At 42.4% G+C, this 20,938-nt stretch overlaps 1 pseudogene; it reads left to right on the forward strand.

The window, feature by feature from the left end:
- Positions 1-7,562, forward strand: part of LOC148789895 (uncharacterized) — a 44,015-nt pseudogene extending 36,453 nt beyond the window's left edge.
- The last annotated feature ends 13,376 nt before the right edge of the window (positions 7,563-20,938 follow it).

Raw genomic sequence — 20,938 nt, forward strand, 5'->3', positions numbered from 1 at the left:
TTGACAAAATAGTCAAAAGAAACAGCATGGAAAACTCAAAGAAAGGAAATGTTCCTTTCATGCACGGAGTCACTCTCTCCAAGAAAATGTCTCCCAAGACTTCTGAGGAGATTGATGGCATGAAAGATGTTCCCTATGCCTCTGCCATAGGGAGCATCATGTATGTCATGCTGTGCACTCGTCCTGACATTGCTCAAGCAGTGAGTGTAGTAAGCAGATTTCAGGCCAACCCAGGGCAGGAGCACTGGACTGTTGTGAAAAACATACTTAAGTACCTTCGAAGGACAAAAGAGTTTTGTCTAGTATTCGACGGTAGCTCACTACAGATCCAAGGGTATACAGACGTCGATTTCCAATCGGATCCAGATGATAGAAAATCTACATCTAGAAATGTTTTCACGATAGGATCGTGTGTTGTTTGCTGGAAAAGCAGCAAACAGGGGTCCACTGCAGACTCCACGACTGAGGCCGAGTACATTGCCGCAAGTGAGGCTGGCAAAGAAGCCGTGTGGATGAAGAAGTTCGTTCACGAGTTGGGAGTAGTTCCGTCTAGCACATCACCCATCCCATTGTTGTGTGACAACAATGGAGCCATTGCTCAGGCTAAGGAGCCACGAGCCCACTCGAAGTCGAAGCACATCGAGAGGAAGTACCACGTACTGCGGGAGATTGTTGGTAGAGGGGATATCCTGATTCAAAAGGTAGCATCAGCGGAAAATTTAGCAGACCCATTGACGAAGCCACTATTACATAAAGTGTTTGAGAAACATGTGGAAAGCATGAGACTCCGGCTTGTACCTGATTGGACCTAAGTGCAAGTGGGAGTGTACTTCATTACATTTACAGATGATTATTCTCGGTACGTTTACGTGTACCTAATGATACATAAGTCCGAATCCTTTGAAAGGTTCAAAGAGTTCAGACAAGAAGTCGAGAAACAGTTAGGGAGAGAAATTAAGGCCCTTCGATCGGATAGAGGTGGCGAGTATCTCTCTGACGAATTCAGGGACTACTTGAAAGTCAACAGGATAGTGTTACAATTGGCTCCTCCTGCTACAACACCCAACACTTACCCTAAGTGGTCCCTGAGCCAAGCCACCTTGTAACACCCAGGGACTGTGGGCAGATGCAAGATTAGCCCATTAGGTATTATCCTCAATGGTCTTACACTTCACCTCTCAACCCATAATGATCAAACGCTGCCCGACAAGGGAGGACCTCTCCCTCGACTGCAAGGAACAGTGTTGCACTCTCTGCTTACATGGATCCCGGGTATTAAAACCTTTTGCAAATCATTACGAAACCATAATCTCTACAATTGAAATCGGTTGTCGGCAGTCTTGGTTTTCATCAGAGAGAGTGCATCCCCGATCATTACCTTTGGAGGAACCCAAGGAGAGAGCCTAGCCGAAGCTCTCCAAGGGAGCCCATTCAGCCCCGCAAGAGGGAGGCCCATGTATAGCACAAGAGCAGCCCAAAGTGCAGCCCAAGGAACCTAAAGGCGGAAAACATTCTAGAAGAGAGAAAGGGGCTAAAGAGAAAGCCAGAAAAGGAGAAGAGAAAGAGGGAAAAAGGGGTTCAAACTCTTTTTGTTCGAAATCCTTTTGGAAGAATTGAGAGAGAGGCATGCAAAAGAGAAGAAAGGGAGAGATTCAAGAAGCTCCAAGAGAAGAAGAGGTGCTGAATCTGAATTTGGAGAAGAAGCCATTGGAGGAGATCAATCTAGGTTATCTTCTTCCTCAAATTCTGCGCAAGTGGTAAATGATCTCAGCTAGGGTTTCATGATATTTTCTCACTTGATTCTTCTTTCTTGCTATAATTGAATCATGTTTCATGAGAATTCAGATCTGTAACTAGTTCTCTAGCGTTATTCGATTGATTGGATTCATTCTTGATGTTTCTTGATTAGGGTTTTAAATGTTAGAATAGCTTGGCCGAGTAAATCTTGAATCTTGGACTGTTTGAATTGTTTGAGAAAGAGTTTAGATAATTTGCTATAGCTATGGCCAAATTGTTCTTAAATCTTAGAATGTCTAAATTGCTTAAGAAAGAGTTTAGATAATCTGATCTGTTAATCAAGAACCGAATTTAATACAATTTAGAGATAACTTGTATGATTCGGTTGGTGTTCATTCAAATCTGAAATGATGCCCTTTGAATTCTTGATCTTTATGCATGCATGGGGATTAGATTCTTGATAGAGATGTAAGAATCATCACTCATGGATAGAATTAGCATGCGCTTAAGAGAGGCTGTTCATGTCATTAGGGTTTCACCAAACCATGGCTGAATCCCAATTCAAATGAATAACCTTGAGAATTGATTGCTGGATCGAATCTGTAGTGTTCACATACAGCTTGTTTTCTTGATTGCATGAAAGGTGTTTGATCCGAATTGATAGGGATAGTTTGCTAGTTAGGAATTCAGATTTTAATTAGGTTAAGAATTCGGTTTATCAGATAACAATTGACTGATTTATTACTAGTAGTTGTATAAATCCTCGTGGGAACGATATTCTACTCTTCACTTTATTATTCGATCGGCTAGTGCATTTGTTAGTGTAAGCAATACGCATCAGTAATCTTCCTCCAAAAAATGGGTATTTCAACTATAAAACACCTTCTACTCTCCTGGGTTATTGAATAAATACCCTACAAAGCCTTTTTGGTAACCTACAAATAGGCAACGACTGTTCTTAGATTCCAATTTGTTTGCACTTCTTCTTTTAACATGTGCTGGACAACCCCAAATCTTCAAGTGTCATACACTTGATTTCTTACCGGTCTAAAGCTCATAGGGAATCTTTGGAATTGGTTTGGTTGGAAATCGGTTCAGCACATATATCACAGTCTCTAATGTGTAACCCCAAAAGGATGTAGGTAATTTGGAGTGTACGAATTAATTTCAGATCTTTCCTGAATTAATTCTTGAATTGAAAATCAGTTTCAGACCATCTCAAACCAGATTGGACCAAATATAGGGTACGAAAGGGGACTGTTTTCAGTACAGTTTTCTCACACTTCCAGGCCCAAATTTGATGTTCAATTGCAGGGATTAATTTGGCCCAACATGTAAAGCCCAGTTTTAAAGAGTTAAAACAACAAAAGCCCATTTTTGTGAGAAAAGCTATATGGGCTGAACTGCTAACTGCTATTTTGCCCATATACCTAGATGATATTAACTATTAATATTGTGTTTTTGTTGGGCTGATTAATGGGCTTTACAGCAAGTGATAGATTGGATCAATTCTTCCATATCATGAGATGTGTGGATGTTCGATGTGCAGCGACCAGGGGCCATAAGCACTTGGCCCATGATGATTCGTTAATGGCTCTTGTGCACACCATGGATGAATGCACATCATTTCCAGGGTGTCCCCTAAGGTCAATGGATGACCCCTCCTTGCATGGTGGGTCCCACAACCCTGAAAAGGGGCGTGTGCAGAAACCTTAGCCGATTTAGGCCCACCAGAAATCTGACTTTATGAAAGTCAGTGGGAGCCACTTTGGTTTGACCTAAATTAGAACTAGGGCGTAATTTTGTTCCCTCCGGTAATATGAGTGCATGTGATAGGGAGATCCATATGATGGACTCTCTAAAGGCCTTCCATCATTAGCACAATGATGGGTCCTTCAGTAATGAGAAAATGCACCATAAAATTGGGCTATCAATTTGCTGTTGGGTCTGTTAAAGTGTTTCATAAGATGATACGGGCGTCATAGACCGATGTGAGAGGGGTGATGAGAATAAAATTGAAGGGATGAGAGATCCATCGTATGGACGCCCAAATCTTGGGGAATAAAGGGGCGAATTTCAAAAAAAATTTCTCTCCCTTTCAACTGGGAATCACATTCCCTATTTAGAAAATCATATTTTCAAAGATCAATCTTGAACCATAAACTGAACCAGATCTGAACCAAAAGGAGTAGGAGAGGATTATACCTGATACGGAGAAGATATATCTCCCAACGAAGGTGTTCACGCCCAAGGAAGGATCCAAAGACTGCTCCCACTGAAAATGGCGTAGTATAGGATGGAGCAGAATCAACAGTGTTCTTCTCCAAGAAATCTGCCCTTCGCAAGAAACAACAAGATGGCATGTGAGCACAGCTTCCTATCAATTCTTTCTCAAAGAACTGATGTCAAAATCAAATTTTGACTTCTCCCACAACTAGAGATCGAACTGGATGTCTAGCGGCTGTAGGAAGGAGGCGGCAAGAAAGATCTTTGCAGGGATTGCAGAAATCTTTCTTCTGTGATTTTAGCTCTGAAGAGGATCTGATTATGTGATTCTTCTAAGGCTGCCACCCCCTCCTTCTTTTGTAAACCCAAAGGATCAGCTCCTAATCCAATTAGGAGCTGTTGATCCAAATTATATTTGGATCAGACCTCTTTTTAGGTGATAAGGATAAACCCTTATCTTATCTGTAGATTAGATCAGCCTACCCATAATCCCATCTGCTGATCCATCTTAGAATTCGCCCATATTTAACTTATTAAATAAGTCCAGTTCGAAATGGGCTTTAGGCCCATTAAGCTTATTTGCTCACTTAACCTTCCTAACTGCTGCCCAGTTGGGCTTCCTTGTATGGCGTGGGAACCAAGCATTGATCTACACATCATCCACATGGGTTCGGCCCAGCCTTTGTTACAAGGCCTGGCCGAATACACTGTTATGGACAGTGCACCCTCTGAAACCCATCAAATGGGCTCTATGGGCCCAACACTTACCCTAAGTGGTCCCTGGGCCAAGCCACCTTGTAACACCCAGGGACAGTGGGCAGATGCAACATTAGCCCATCAGCCATTATCCTCAATGGTCTTACACTAAACCTCTCAGCCCATAATGATCATACACTGCCCGACAAGAGAGGACATCTCCCTCGGCTGCAAGGAACAGTGTTGCACTCTCTACTTATATGGATCCCGGGAATTAAAACCTTTTGCAAACATTTTAAAAACCATAGTATATATATTTTTATATCCCATATAAAATATACTTTGCAAAACAAATTTCAACGATTGAAATCGGCTGCCGGGCAGTCTTGGTTTCCATCAGTGAGAGTGCATCCCCGATCATTACCTTTGTCCGACAAAGGGGTTGATCCTATCACTATGATCACCCACTCAAATGAATTCTCAGACAGTTCCAACATACCCAGGTTTTGACCCCCGCTAAGGATCTCACTGATTGGTACATCAAAGACAGCCCAATCTAACACCCAGTGCAGTATCATAATCGAGTCTAGGGGTCGGGTGTAACTTTCTAGTTTTGCCCATTAATCTCCAAGGTCCAGGGCAATACTGGAAATTTGGTCCAGTTCAAAGATTCAATTAATCCTACACTGTATGTGCCTAGGGTCTCACCCTGGCAACTGAGATGGGCCACCCCAACCGACTTGGTGGAACAACAGTGTCAGCCTTATTAGGATAGGTCTCCCCAAACTGACCCACTAGCTGTGAACATTCTAAACTAACACGAGTCTCATTAAGTGTCCAGTTTAAGGGTATTACACAAAAACATACCAAGGGAACATGAATCAAATATGCACTTTTATTCATTTGCAATAAACTCATAAAGTACATCATTCTGATTGAAGCTAAGGGCAAACAAAACTGTCCAACAGCTCCCACTTGCACTTAGGTCCAATCAGGTACAAGCCGGTGTCCCATGCTTTTCACGTGTTTCTCAAACACTTTCTGTGATAGTGGCTTCGTTAGTGGGTCTGCTACATTTTCCGCTGACGCTACCTTCTGAATCAGGACGTCCCCTCTACCAAAATCTCCCGCAGTACGTGTCCAGTTTAGGACTGCCTATTAATAAGGGAAGCAATCAAAGAACTTGTTTTGGTTGTCGAATAATAAGAGTAGAGGCTGGCTGTTAGAGCTTGTTAATAGCTATAACCAATTTATTCATAAACATATGAATCTATCTTTGCACCAAGGATCAATGCTACGAATCAAAGCTGAACTTGTCCCTTCAATCGAAAGTTTTCTCCCATCGATTTTATCTTTTGTTTTCTGTTATTTTCTGCTATTTACTTGTTTTCCTTAGCTTTACAAATCCCTCTTAATCCATCTACATGGAAATTAATCCACCCAATCCCTGTGGAGAACGACCTTGCTCATCACTATCTGCAAATTATTAACCCAGAGCAAGAATATTTATCTTTGGTTGGGTTCGACACCCACCAAATTTTGGCGCCGTTGCCGAGGATTGGCATCCTAAGTAGGTTTATTTCCTTTTGTTTGGTTTATGCCTCACTCTTCTCGTGTAGGTGAACTCCACTATGACCCTGAGATTGAGAACACAGTTCACTGCTTGAGGAAAGAAGCCAAGCAACTCCGCAACCAAGCAGCATCACTCCCAACTTCTGGGGTGAAGTCAGCTGCAGAAATCGTTGAGCCATCCAACCATCCTGAAGAAGAAGTCATGGCCAATAATGAAGAGAGAACCCTTAGAGAGCTAGCCGCACTAGATCTGCACCAACAACCTCTCTGCATCAAATATGCAGATCTAGCGGTACCCTTCAAACTCAAATCTGGTATTATACACTTACTCCCTACTTTTCGTGTTCTTACAGGAGAAGACCCACAGAAACACCTAAAAGAATTCAATGTAGTATGCTCAAGCATGAAGCCTCAAGGTGTCACCGAGGAACAGATCAAACTGCGCGCCTTTCCTTTCTCATTTGCTAATAACGCTAAGGATTGGCTTTACTACCTACCCTCCGGTTCCATCACCACATGGAATGATATGAAAAGGCAATTCCTTGTGAAGTTCTTCCCTGCTTCCCGAGCGGCTAACATCAGAAAGGAGATCTGTGGCATAAGACATAAGTGGGGAAACTCTCTACGAATAATGGGAGAGATTCAAGCAACTATGTGCCAGCTGTCCGCAACATCAAAGTCCAGACCAGCTCCTTATCCAATATTTTTACAAATGGTTACTACCAATGGATAGGAGTATGATCGATGCAGCAAGCGGAGGAGTGTTGGTGAACAAAATTCCTACACAAGCAAGAGAATTGATCTCAAACATGGCCGGCAACTCTCAACAGTTCGGCTATAGGCTCAACCCTCCAGCAACCCATGCTAACGAGGTAAACATCTCCTCCCTAGAACAAAAGATTGCAAGCCTGACCTCCCTTGTCTGTCAAATGGCCACAGGTAATACACAAACGGTGAAGGCTTGCGGGATTTGTTCAACTCCGGGACATCCAACTGACATGTGCCCTACGCTTCAAGATGAACCTTACCAACAAGCTAATGCTGTTGGAGGATTCCGGCAAAAGAGATACGATCCCTACTCGAATACCTACAATGCAGGATGGAGGGATCATCCCAACCTTAACTATGGAACCAAGCCCTTCGGCTTCCAACATCAGCATCATGCTAGGCCGCCGGTTCCCTCATATTCATCCTCTTCCAATCCAGATATGTCTCTCCATGAAATTGTGAAAGCCCTTGCAACTAATACTCAAAAATTTCAACAAGAGATGAGGATAAGCATCCAAAACCTGGAGAATCAGGTTAGCCAGTTAGCAACGGCTATGAGTTGAATGGAATCCCAATCATCAGGGAGGCTACCTTCCCAGACCACGACCAACCCGAAACAGAATGCTAGCGCTATCACATTGAGAAGCAAGAAGGAGCTGAATGAATCCAATCAAGAAGCATCCAAGGATACAACCAAAAAGGAGACACCATCTCCCCAAACGGATTCAAGCAGAAAGCCACCCCAAGCCATAGTCATCGCTCTACCTTTTCCTAGTCGATTCGCGAGATCCAAAAAGGAGCAATACAAGGACATTCTCAAGACATTCCACAAGGTTGAGGTAAACATCCCCCTCCTTGATGCAATTAAGCAAGTACCCCGCTATGCCAAATTCCTCAAGGAGTTGTGCACTACTAAGAGAAGGCTGAAAGGCGATGAGAAAGTCCATATAGGAGAAAATGTTTCATCAATTCTCCAGAAAAGACTACCCCCTAAAAGCAAGGATCCAGGTATGTTTACTATTCCCTGTAAAATAGGAAATGTCCAGATTGAAAAAGCTATGCTAGACCTAGGAGCTTCAATAAATGTCATGCCCTATTCTATTTACACAACCATGAATCTCGGACCATTAAAAGAAACAGGCGTGATACTACATACTCGAAGGGAGTCTTGGAGGACGTTCTAGTCCAAGTTAATAATTTGGTCTTTCCTGCCAATTTTTATGTGATCGACACGGAAGAAGATAATTCTTCCAACTCAACTCCAATCTTGCTGGGAACACCCTTTCTTAAGACGTCCAAAACAAAAATCGATGTGCATAAGGGGACACTTACATGGAATTCGATGGTGAAATTATTAAATTTAATATCTATGATGCTATGAGATACCCTAATGATGCGCATTCCATTTTTTCTATAGACGTTATTAACTCTTTAGTGCAACAAACTTTTGAGCTAGATGATGAAGACACACTGAATGTTGTACTTAACAATGGGCCTGATCAACTGCAACGAGCAGAGCAGAAGTTTATGCTGAATTCGGAACTGCAAACTTTGACTTCTAAACTGAACTCTTTTGAATTTTCTCATAATTATTCTTTCATTAGTTTGCCTCCAGCTCACACAAAACTCCTCCCATCTATTGTGCAGGCCCCTATACCAGATTTGAACCCACTCATGATGGATGAGAGGGGAAAACATAGGAAGTTGCAACTACGAGACCTGGAGGATCTGGTTTATGATTAAAAATAGGGAAGTTTGTTCTTTTCTTGTTTTTGCATTTATCATTTAGTCATTTCCACCTTTTATTAAGTTTTAAGTGTGTGTGTGTGGGGGGGGGGGGGGGGGGGGGAGTGCAGGCTTTAACCATTTTATTTCAGTTCAAAAAAAAAAAAAAAAAACTCAACTCTTTTGAACTCAATTGAAACAATATTTTGGAAAATTCTTGTGAACCTAGTAATGGGGTACAATTAAGAAGCACACAACCTATCTAAGGCCATTCCCTTTGAAGCTAGTGCTAAATTCAGGTTTTAAGTAAATGGGGAAAACATTGGTACAATTGGTAGGATGGAGCAAAAAATGCACCTACCGGTTAAGTAATCCGATGGTAGGATGGAGCATAAAATGTACCTACCAGCCAAGTAATCTGATGGTAGGATGGAGCATAGAATGCACCTACCAGCCAACATCTGATAGTAGGACGGAGCATAAAATGCACCTACTGACAAAGTAATCCAAGAAAAAGGCCCACAACTTTTATGTTTTGGGTTTTGGCCGAATCGGTCCGCATCCAAGACGGATTCGGGCCCGATGTCGGAGCAATTTCACAGCAAGGCCCACTTAACAAGCTGAAGCACTTTTCGCAGAAGAGTCTTGAAGCAAGCCCAAATTGTTAAAGAAGTCTAGTTCGAATTCAAGATCCAAGAGTCCCATTAGAATAGAAGTTGAATGTAATCTCAATAAAAGAGTTTTATCAGACTTAAATTCTCAAATTGTTATCCTAAAAAGATAAGAGATAAGAGTTAGGTAGGATAAGTTCAAATTAGACTAGGACTTTCCAGTTTGAGGATAATCTCCTTAAGGGATTTGGAGAGCAGCCCTCTCCCCAAATCTATATAAAGGGGGGGTGGACAAGCACCTAAGGCATCAATTCCTCCAAGAAACAAGAGTTCGCCCCCCTTTCTCATCTGGAAGCTGCGATTTCATCATGAAGTGTTTGTAAGCTTTTATTTCTGGTTGAAGGGTTAGGGAAGCCTTGATTCTGTAACCATTGTGAGATCTAATTGATTTTTATTTTAGTTCATTGTTTATGGGTATTCATATATTTTCTGCGAATTAACTGTGAGGATTATTTTTGTTGATTAAGCAAGAAGGGCCCCTTGCTCATTCAATGGAAATAATCTATGGCCGATTGAACCTCCAGTTTCGTATATGATTGGTAGGTTCGATCATGGTGGCAACTAACATAAATTGATTGCAAAAAAGTTTTTGATCTATGTTAGGAAAATATATGATCTGGTTTAAACAATCCGAGCTTGTGAGATCGATGACCAGAATTGGGTCTCTCCCCTCTTAATGCTATTTAAAGGGTTAAATCCTAAGAGCTTGTTTAGGACTGCCTATTAATAAGGGAGGCAATCAAAGAGCTTGTTTTGGTTGTCGAATAATAAGAGTAGAGGCTGGCTGTTAGAGCTTGTTAATAGCTATAACTAATTTATTCATAAACATATGAATCTATCTTTGCATCAAGGATCAATGCTACGAATCAAAGTTGAACTTTTCCCTTCAATCGGAAGTTTTCTCCCATCGATTTAATCTTTTGTTTTCTGTTATTTTCTACTATTTACTTGTTTTCCTTAGCTTTACAAATCCCCCTTAATCCATCTACTTGGAATTAAATCCACCCAATCCCTGTGGAGAACGACCTTGCTCATCACTATCTGCAAAATATTAACCCAGAGCAAGACTATTTATCTTTGATTGGGTTCGACACCCACCAAGGGGCTTCACTAGAAAATGGGAACTCTCTCATGGTACCTTGGCGTAACCTGAATATGATTGGTGTGAAAGAATGGTAGGATCCATCTAATGGACGCCATAAAGATTGCGGAATGGATGGGCGAATTTCAAAAGTTTTCCTACCTTCTCCCAACTGGGAATCATATTCCCTAAATTTAGAATACAATATTCAAGGATCCTACTTGAACCATAATCGAACCAGATCTGAACCAAAAAGGAATGGAGGAATTATACCTGATCTAGAGAAGCAATATCTCCCAAAGTTGGTGTTCACGCCCAAAGAGGACACTAAGATCCGCTCCTACTGAAGATGACATAGCTGTATGTGGAACGGAACCAGCAAAGTGCGTCCTACACACTGCATCCTTCGCAAGAATCCTCTGGAAACTCTGAGCACCAAATCTTTTTCAGTCTTTTCTGCAAAACTGATGTCAAGAACTGATTTCTTGATTTCTTTCTTCTTCAAAGATCAAATCTTGTCAGAAAGAATGCCGGCGGCTGGAGGAGAACTCCTGAGACGAAGATGGCTGAATTGCTTCTCTTCTCTCTGAAATGTGTATGAGATCCAATCTCAATTCGTAGGATCATTTCTTGCACACAACCCTAGGTTCGAAATCTGATTGTTGTTCTCTCTTAGGGTTTCTCCTCTTTTCTTCTTGATTAAGAAACCTCCTAATTAGGAGTTATCCCAATCCAAATCAGTATTTGGATAGGGAATGATCTTAATCCTATCTGTAGATTAAGTTAGCTTACACCTGATCTTATCAGAAGGTTATCAGATTCAAATCTGATTTGAATTTGGTCTCCCATAGTGGATAAGGTTAAAGGCCCAATCCTTTTGCTAACTTTAATCCCAGATCCGCCCCACAGATGGGTGATCATATCAGCCCAGCTCGAAATGGGCTTTTGGCCCATTAAATATTCAGTGCTTAACTAGTTTCCAATCAGCTGCCTAGTTGGGCTTCTTTGTAAGGTGTGGGACCCAAGCATTGATCTACACACCAGCCACATGTGTTCGGCCCAACCTTTACTACAAGACCTAGGCGAATTCACTGAGAAGCCCAGTAAACCCCTGAGCCCATCAAATGGACTCTATGGGCCCAACATTTACATTAAGTGGTCGCTGGGCCAAGCCAACATTTACATTAAGGATAAACCCTTGTCGGGCAGTGTATGATCATTATGGGCCGAGAGGTTAAGTGTAAGACCATTGAGGATAATACCTGATGGGCTAATTTTGCATCTGCCCACAGTCCCTAGGTGTTACAAGGTGGCTTGGCCCAGGGACCACTTAGGGTAAGTGTTGGGCTTATAGAGCCCATAAGATGGGTTTCAGGGGGTGCACTATCCATAACAGTGTATTCGGCCTGGCCTTATAACAAAGGATGGGCCAAACCCATGTGGCTGATGTGTAGATCAATGCTTGGGTCCCACGCCATACAAGGAAGACCAACTGGGCAACAGTTAGGAAGGTTAAGTGAGCACATAAGCTTAATGGGCTTAAAGTCCATTTTGAACTGGGCTATTTAATTAGTCATTTATGGGGCGAATTCTGTGATGGATTAGCATATAGGATAGGGTCTTGACCCTATCCACTCAGAGAGTCCAGATCTGAATATGATTCAGATCTAGAAACCTCCTAATGAGATTAGGAGAAAGCTAATCTAATCTTCAGATAAGATAAGGGTTTATCCTTATCACCTAAAGAGAAAGCTGATCCAAATATGATTTGGATAAGCAGCTCCAAATTGGATTAGGTGCTGATCTTTTTAGGTTAACAAAAGAAAGAAGGGGGAAGCAGCCTTTAGAGGACACACAATCAAATTTTCTTTGGTGCTGAAATCACAAGAAGAGAGAATTCTACACCCTGCGAACACTCTCTTGCCGCTTCCTTACTGCCTTCGCCATTACCTTCAGTTTGATCTCCAGTTCTTGGGAGAAATCAAGATCTGATCTTGACACCAATCTTTTGGGAAAATATTGATTGGTGCTGTACTCACAAACCATCTAGTTGATTCTTGCGAATGGTCAAGTTTTTTTGGAAGAACATTGCTGATTCTGCTCCTTTTGGATCATTCCTTGGGCTTGAACACCCATTGGGAGATACTGTTTCTCCGTATCCGGTACATTCTCTCCTACTCCTTTTGGTTCAGATCTGGTTCAGTTTATGGTTCAAGAATAATCCTTGAAAAATATGATTTTCTAAAATAGGGAATGTGATTCCCAGTTGAAGGGAGAGAAAAATTTTTGAAATTCGCCCCCTTATTCCGCAATCTTTGGGCGTCCATACGATGGATCTCTCTTCCCTTCACCTGTGGCATTACCGACTTGGCCACATCGGTATTGACCGAATCACAAGATTGGTAAAGGATGGTCCTTTGGGTTTTTTTACCGTAGAAAATCTTCCCACTTGTGAGCCTTGCCCTAGAGGCAAGATGAGAAAGCGGCCATTTAACGGTAAGCCTGAAAGATGTACATGCACACTTGACCTTATACATAGTGATGTATGTGGTCCCCTGAGTGTTAGGACCCACAACCAACACGTGTATTTCATCACCTTTACCGATGATTTCTCACGATATGGTTACGTGTACCTAATGAGACATAAATCTGAATCATTTGAAAAGTTCAAAGAGTTCAGACAACAGGTCGAGAAACAGTTAGGGAGAGAAATTAAAGCCCTTCGATCAGATCGAGGTGGCGAGTATCTCTCTAACGAATTCAGGGACAACTTGAAGGCCAATGGGATTATCTCACAGTTAGCTCCTCCTACAACACCCCATCTTAACAGTGTTTTAGAGAGGAGGAATAGGACATTATTAGACATGGTCCGGTCACTTCTCACACGCTCGGAATTGCCCCCATCCTTTTGGGTATATGCGTTAGAGACCGCAATTTACATGCAGTGTAGGAATAATTGAATCTTTGAATCGGACCAGATTTCTAGTATTGCCCTAGACCTTGGAGATTGATGGGCAAAACTGGAAAGTTACACTTGACCCATAGACTCGATTATGATACTACACTAGGTGTTGGATTGGGTTGTCTTTGATATGCCAATCAGTGAGATCCTTAGCTGGGGTGAAAACTTGGGTATGTTGGGATAGTCTGAGAATTCATCTGAGTGGGTGATCATAGTGACAGGATCAGCCCCTTTGTCGGAGAAAGTTAATGATCGGGGATGCACTATCTCTGATGGAAACCAAGACTGCCGGCAGCCGAACTGGGCAGCAGTTTGGAAGGCTAAGTGAGCACATAACCTTATTGGGCCTAAAGCCCATTTCGAACTGGGCTGATTTGATCAGTTAAATTAGGGGCAAATTCTGAGATTAGATTAGTAGATAGGATTGGGTCTCTACCCTATCCACTCAGAGAGCCCAGATCTGAATGATTCAGATCTGAAAACCTCCTAATAGGATTAGGAGAGGGCTGATCTAATCTGCAAAGAAGATAAGGGTTTACCCTTATCACTTAAAGGGAATTCTGATCCAAATATGATTTGGATCAGCAACTCCTAATGGGATTAGGAGCTGATCCCTTTAAGCTTATAAAAGGAGGAAGGGGTGGCAGCCTTTAGAAGAGATGATGTTCACATCCTCTTCAGAGCTGAAATCATAGAAGAGAGAATTCAGCATCTCTGTGTTAAATCTCTCTTGCCGCTTCCTTCCTGCCGCCGCCATATCTGCCAGTTCGATCTCCTATTCCCAATGGGAGTGTTCAAGATTGGATCTTCATATTAATCCTTTGTGAAAGGGCTTATTGGAAGAAGTGCTCACGTGTCGTCCAGCTGATTCTTGTGGAGGATCTAGATCTTTTGAAGAACGCTACTGATTTTGCTCCATTTGCACTGTGCCATATTCAGTGGGAGCAGTTTTTGGTTCCTTCCTTGGGCGTGAACACCTCCATTGGGAGATACTATTTCTCCGTATCAAGTATATCCCTTTCCTAGTTTTATTCAGATCTGGTTCGGTTCTTGGTTCAAGATTGATCATTGAAAAATATGATTTTTCTAAAATAGGGAATACGATTCCCAGTAGGATGGAGAGAAATTTTTTGAAATTCGCCCATTCTATTCCCCAAGATTCGGGCATCCAGATTATGGATATCTCATCCCTTAAGTGGTATCAGAGCCAATGTTCAAATCTTGAACTGAATTGGATCAAATCTGAACCTGTGCAAATGGGCAGAAGGCGTTCTACCCGATTTGCGCAGTTATAAGGTTTTTCTTGAAAATTTGTTTCCAGTTAATGGGCAATTAATCTGAAATTAAATTTTATAAATCTGATTATTATTTGGAATTGTTCTTTATAATTTTCTTGATTTATTGGTTGTTCGTACACATGGAGATCAAAATATTGATTGGCACAGGGAACTTGCGATTTTGCAGTTTCTTGATAATTTTATTACATTTGGTCTATAAAATAATTTTTTTCTTTATTTTTAGACTGAATGTATAGGCATTCGATCTGATGTAATTGTAATAGAAATTATGTTTTCTATTTATTTTATTTTGGATCAAAGATGGCGACGCAAGGAGATTTCGCAGATGGGAGAATCACTATTTACGATTTGTAGTTTATGAAACTTCAAACTGTGATCTAACCTCTGTTTTGTAGGATGGATTGTGCAAACGGCCCTATTTGAATGATTCTTGTTTTTCTTTTATCAGAATTTAATTTTAGATTAATTTCTTGAATTAAATCTTTAATTAAAGATCAAACCCTAGACCCATTCGAACTAGATTGGTCCAAACTGGTTGGACAGAATCTAGGGTTCGATCAAGGCTGAATGTCAGCCCTAATTCTCCCACTAATGGGCATAAGGATTGATAATTAATTGAATGTTAAATTTGGCCCATCCTGTAAAGGCCCAGTTTTAAATTGTTATAACTGTAAAAGCCCACTTCGCAGATAAAGCTATATGGACTAAATTGATCAACCCTAATTTTGGACCATATACCTAGATAATATTAATGGTTAATATTATGGGCTTTAAATGGGGTTTACAGTTATTAATTGATTGGATCAATTCTTCCCTGCATGTTATGTATGGATGTGTGATGTGCTACGCTCATGGGCCATAAGTGCTTGGCCCATGCTGATTTGATAGTGACTCTTACGCACACCATGGATGAATGCAGATCATTGCCACGGTGTTCCTTCTGGTCATTGGGTGACCTTCCTCAGTGGTGGGCCCCACACCTCCGGAAGAGGATACGTGCGGAACCCTAGCCGATTTGGGCCCACCAAAATCTGGCTTTGTGAAAGTCAGTGGGAGCCACTTTGGTTTGACCTAAATCAAACTAGGGCGTAATTATTTCTCGTTCCCTCCAGCAAATATGAGTGCAAGTGATAGAGAGATTCCTGTGATGAACTTTCTAAAGGTCTTTCATCATTAGCATGAGGATGGGTCCTAAAATGTTTGCAAGAAGGTTTTAATTCCCGGGATCCATATGGGTGGAGAGTGCAACACTGTTCCTTGCAGCCGAGGGAGAGGTCCTCTCTTGTCGGGCAGTGTATGATCATTATGAGCTGAGAGGTTAAGTGTAAGACCATTGAGGATAACACCTGATGGGCTAATCTTGCATTTGCCCACAGTCCCTGGGTGTTACAAGGTGGCTTGGCCCAGGGACCACTTAGTGTAAGTGTTGGGCCCATAGAGCCCATTTGATGGGTTTCAGGGGGTACACTGTCTTCAGCAGTGCATTCGGCCAGACCTTGTAACAAAGGCTGGGCTGAACCCATGTGGCTGATGTGTAGATCAATGCTTGGGTCCCACGCCATACAAGGAAGCCCAACTGGGCAGCGGTTTGGAAGGCTTTTTGAGTACATAACCTTAAATGGGCCTTAAGCCCATTTCGAACTGGGCTGATTTGATCAGTCATTTAAAGGGGGCAAATTCTGAAGTGGGTCAGCTAAAAGGATTGGGCTTAGACCCTATCCACTCAGAGAGTCCAAGATCTAAATGAGATTTAGATCTGGAAACCTCCTATTTATATTAGGAGATAGCTGATCTGATCTGCAGATAAGATAAGGATTATCCCTTATCACTAAGGGACTTCTAACCCAAATATGATTTGGATTAGCAACTCCTAATCTGATTAGAAGCTGATCCCTTTGAGATTATAAAAGGGGAAGGGGGCGGCAGCCTTTTACATAATCAACAGCATTCTTCTCTTAAAGAAAGAGAGATTGAGAGATTTCCTGCACACTGCGAATTCTCTCCTGCCGCCACCTTCCTGCCATTGCCATTCCTTCAGTTCGATCTCCAGTTCTTGGGAGCAATCAAGATTTGATCTTGATCTCAATCTTTTGGGAAAAGATTGGTTGGAGCTGTACTCACAAGCCGTCCAGTTGATTCTTGCGAAGGGTCAAGTTCTTTTGAAGAACATTGTTGATTCTGCTCCATCCTTCACTGCGCCATTTTCAGTGGGAGCAGATTTTGGATCCTTCCTTGGGCGTGAACACCTCCATTGGGAGATAGTATTTCTCCGTATCAGGTATAATCCTCTCCCACTCCTTTTGGTTCAGATCTGGTTCAGTTTATGGTTCAAGATTGATCCTTGAAAATATGATTTTCTAAATAGGGAATACGATTCTCAGTTGAAGGGAGAGATAAATTTTTGAAATTCGCCCCTTATTCCGCAATCTTTGGGCGTCCATAGGATGGATCTCTCATCCCTTCAAGGTAAGATGACTAAGATGACTAAGCGGCCATTTGACGGTAAGCCTGAAAGATCTGCAAGCACACTTGACCTAATACATACTGATGTATGTGGTCCCCTGAGTGTTAGGACACAGAATCAACACGTGTATTTCATCACCTTTACAGATGATTTTTCACGATATGGTTACGTGTACCTAATGAGACACAAGTCTGAATCCTTTGAAAAGTTCAAAGAGTTCAGACAGGAAGTCGGGAAACAGTTAGGGAGAGAAGTTAAGGCCCTTCGATCGGATCGAGGTGGCGAGTATCTCTCTAACGAATTCAGGGACTACTTGAAGGACAATGGGATAGTGTCACAACTAGCTCCTCCTGCTACACCTCAACTCAATGGTGTTTCAGAGAGGAGGAATAAGGCCTTGTTGGACATGGTCCGGTCACTTCTCGTACGCTCAGAATTACCCACATCCTTTTGGGGATACGGATTAGAGACTGCTATCTACGTGTTGAATCAGGTTCCAACCAAATCAGTTCCGAAAACTCCATATGAACTTTGGACTGGAAGGATGCCAAGTGTAAGACACTTGAAGATTTGGGGTTGTCCTGCACACGTTAAAAGAACAAATGCGGACAAGTTGGAATCCAAAACCAGTCGTTGCCTATTTATAGGCTACCCAAAAGATTCGGTGGGTTATCTATTCTATGACCCAAGTGAGCAGAAAGTGTTCTGCAGTCGAAACGCCCAATTCTTAGAAACCGAATACATCCTGGACACCCATCGTCAGGAAATAGTTCTTGATGAGGAGAGCTCAGGAGCAATGGGAGATGTCCCACAAGTTCCAGGTAGTGACCAACCTAGAAGGTCCACCCGGGTATCCAAACCACCAGTCCGATATGGTTATGACCAGGATATTTACCTGGTGGAAGCCTTGACTAGTGAGGAAGATCCCGTAACTTATGCGGAAGCTATGGCAGGATTGCGACCTAAAATGCTCGTTTGGTGGCGAAAGGGTATACTCAGAAAGAAGGCATCGATTATGAGGAAACCTTTTCGCCCGTGGCCATGCTTAAATCTATTAGGATCCTGCTACCTGTAGCAGCGTACCATGACTACGAGATTTGGCAGATGGATGTCAAAACCGCGTTCCTGAATGGAGATCTTAATGAAGATATCTACATGTAGCAGCCGCAAGGCTTCATTGCTACTGGTCAGGAACACATGGTATGTAAACTCAATAGATCCATATATGGACTTAAACAGGCTTCTAGGAGTTGGAACATCCGTTTTGATTCTGCCGTCAAAACGTGTGGCTTTGAGCAGAATCCGGATGAGCCCTGTGTTTACAGGAGTCCAGTGGGGATAAGATCACCTTTTTGGTGTTGTACGTGGATGATATCCTACTCATTGGGAATTATGTAGGAATGTTGACTTCGGTCAAGGTATGGCTGTCACAACAGTTCTCCATGAATGATCTTGGAGAAGCTTCATATATACTGGGTCTTTGACTCTATAGAGATAGATCGAAGCGGATAATTGGATTATCCCAGGCTGCTTATATTGACAAAATTGTCAAAAGATACAGCATGGAGAACTCCAAGAAAGGAAACGTTCCTTTCAGGCATGGAGTCACTCTCTCCAAGAAGATGTCTCCAAAGACTTCTGAGGAGATTGAGAGCATGAGAGATGTTCCCTATGCCTCAGCCGTGGGGAGCATCATGTATGCCATGCTGTGCACTCGCCCGGACATTGCTCAGGCGGTGAGTGTGGTAAGCAGATTCCAAGCCAACCCAGGGCAGGAGCATTGGACTGTTGTGAAGAACATACTCAAATACCTTCGAAGGACAAAAGAGTTTTGTCTAGTATTCGATGGTAGTTCACTACAAGTTCTAGGGTACACCGATGCCGATTTCCAGTTGGATCCAGATGATAGAAAGTCTACATCTGGTTAAGTTTTCACGATAGGATCATGTGCTGTTTGCTGGAAAAGCAACAAATAGGGGTCCACTGCAAATTCCACAACCAAGGCCAAGTACATTGCCGCAAGTGAAGCTGCCAAGGAAGCCATGTGGATGAAGAAATTCATACAGGAATTGGGAGCGATTCCGTCCAGCACATCACCCATCCCGTTGTTGTGCCACAACAATGGAGCGATCGCCCAGGCTAAAGAGCCTCGGGCCCACTCGAAGTCAAAGCACATTGAGAGGAAGTACCATGTACTACGGGAGATCGTTGGTAGAAGGGACACCCTAATTCAGAAGGTAGCATCAGCGGATAATGTGGCAGACCCATTGACTAAGCCACTGACACAGAAGATGTTTGAGAAACACGTGGAAAGTATGGGACTCCGGCTTGTACCAAATTGGACCTAAGTGCAAGTGGGAGCTGTTAGACAGTTTTGTATGCCCTTAGCTTCAATCCGATTTGATGTACTTTTGTTATTTAGTGGAAATAAATAAAGTGAATGTTTGATTCATGTTGTTTCGTACAATTCTGTGTAAGACCCTAAAACTGAACACTTATAGAGAGTCGTGTTAGTTTTAAATGTTCACAGCCATTGGATAAGTCTAGGGAGATTTATCCTGCCAAGGCTGATACTGGTGTGCCACCAAGTGTTAGAATGGCCTGTCCCGGCCACCAGGGTAAGACACAAGGCACATGCAGTATGGGATTACTCGAATCCTTGAACCGGACCAGATTTCCAGTATTGCTCTGGACCTTGGAGATAGATGGGCAAAACTGGAAAGTTACACCTGACCCCTAGACTCGATTATGACACTTCTCTAGGTGTCGGATCGAGCTGTCTTTGATATGCCAATCAGTGAGATCCTTAGATGGGGATCAAAACCTGGGTATGTTGGGACAGTCTGAGAATTCATCTGAGTGGGTAATCATAGTGACAGGATCAGCCCCTTTGTCGAACAAAGGGTAATGATCGGGAATGCACTCTCTCTGATGGAAACCAAACTGCCGGTAGTTGATTTCAATCGTTGGAATTTTGTTTTGCAAAATTAATAAATTTATATATATGTACGGTTTCTAAATGTTTGCAATTGGTTTTAATTCCCGGGATCCATGTGAGTGGAGAGTGCGGCACTGTTCCTTGCAGCCGAGGGAGTGTTGGGCCCATAGGGTCCATGTGATGGACTCAGGGGGTCACTGAGTTTTCAGTGAATTTGGCTGGGCCTTGTAATAAAGGCTGGGCCGAACCCATGTGGCTGGTGTGTAGATCAATGCTTGGGTCCCACGCCATACAAAGAAACTCAACTGGGTAGCAGATTGGAAACTATTTAAACACTGAACACATAATAGGCCAAAAGCACATTTCGAGCTGGGTTGATATGATCACCCATCTATGGGGCGAATCTAAGATTAATGTTAGTAAAAGGATTGGGCCTTTAACCTTATCCACTCAAGGAGACCAAATTCAAATTAGATTTGAATCTGGTAACCTCCTAATAAGATCAGGAGTAAGCTAACTTAATCTGCAGATAGGATTAAGATAATCCCCTATCCAAATACTGAATTGGATTGGGAGAACTCCTAATTAGGAGGTTTCTTAATCAAGAAGAAAGTAGGAGAAACCCAAGAGAAATATATCAGATTTCGAACCAAGGGTTTTTGGTGCAAGAAGTTATCCTGCAATCAGAGATTAGATCTCATACAGACTCTAGAGAGAAGAGAAGCAGTTCAGCCATCTTCGTCCCAGGAGTTCTCCTCCAGCCGCCGCCATTCCCTCTTGCAAGATTTGATTTTCGCAGC

Source organism: Nelumbo nucifera, chromosome 8, assembly GCF_055504915.1.
Source record: "Nelumbo nucifera cultivar China Antique chromosome 8, China Antique-T2T, whole genome shotgun sequence".
NCBI classification, from domain to species: Eukaryota; Viridiplantae; Streptophyta; class Magnoliopsida; order Proteales; family Nelumbonaceae; genus Nelumbo; species Nelumbo nucifera.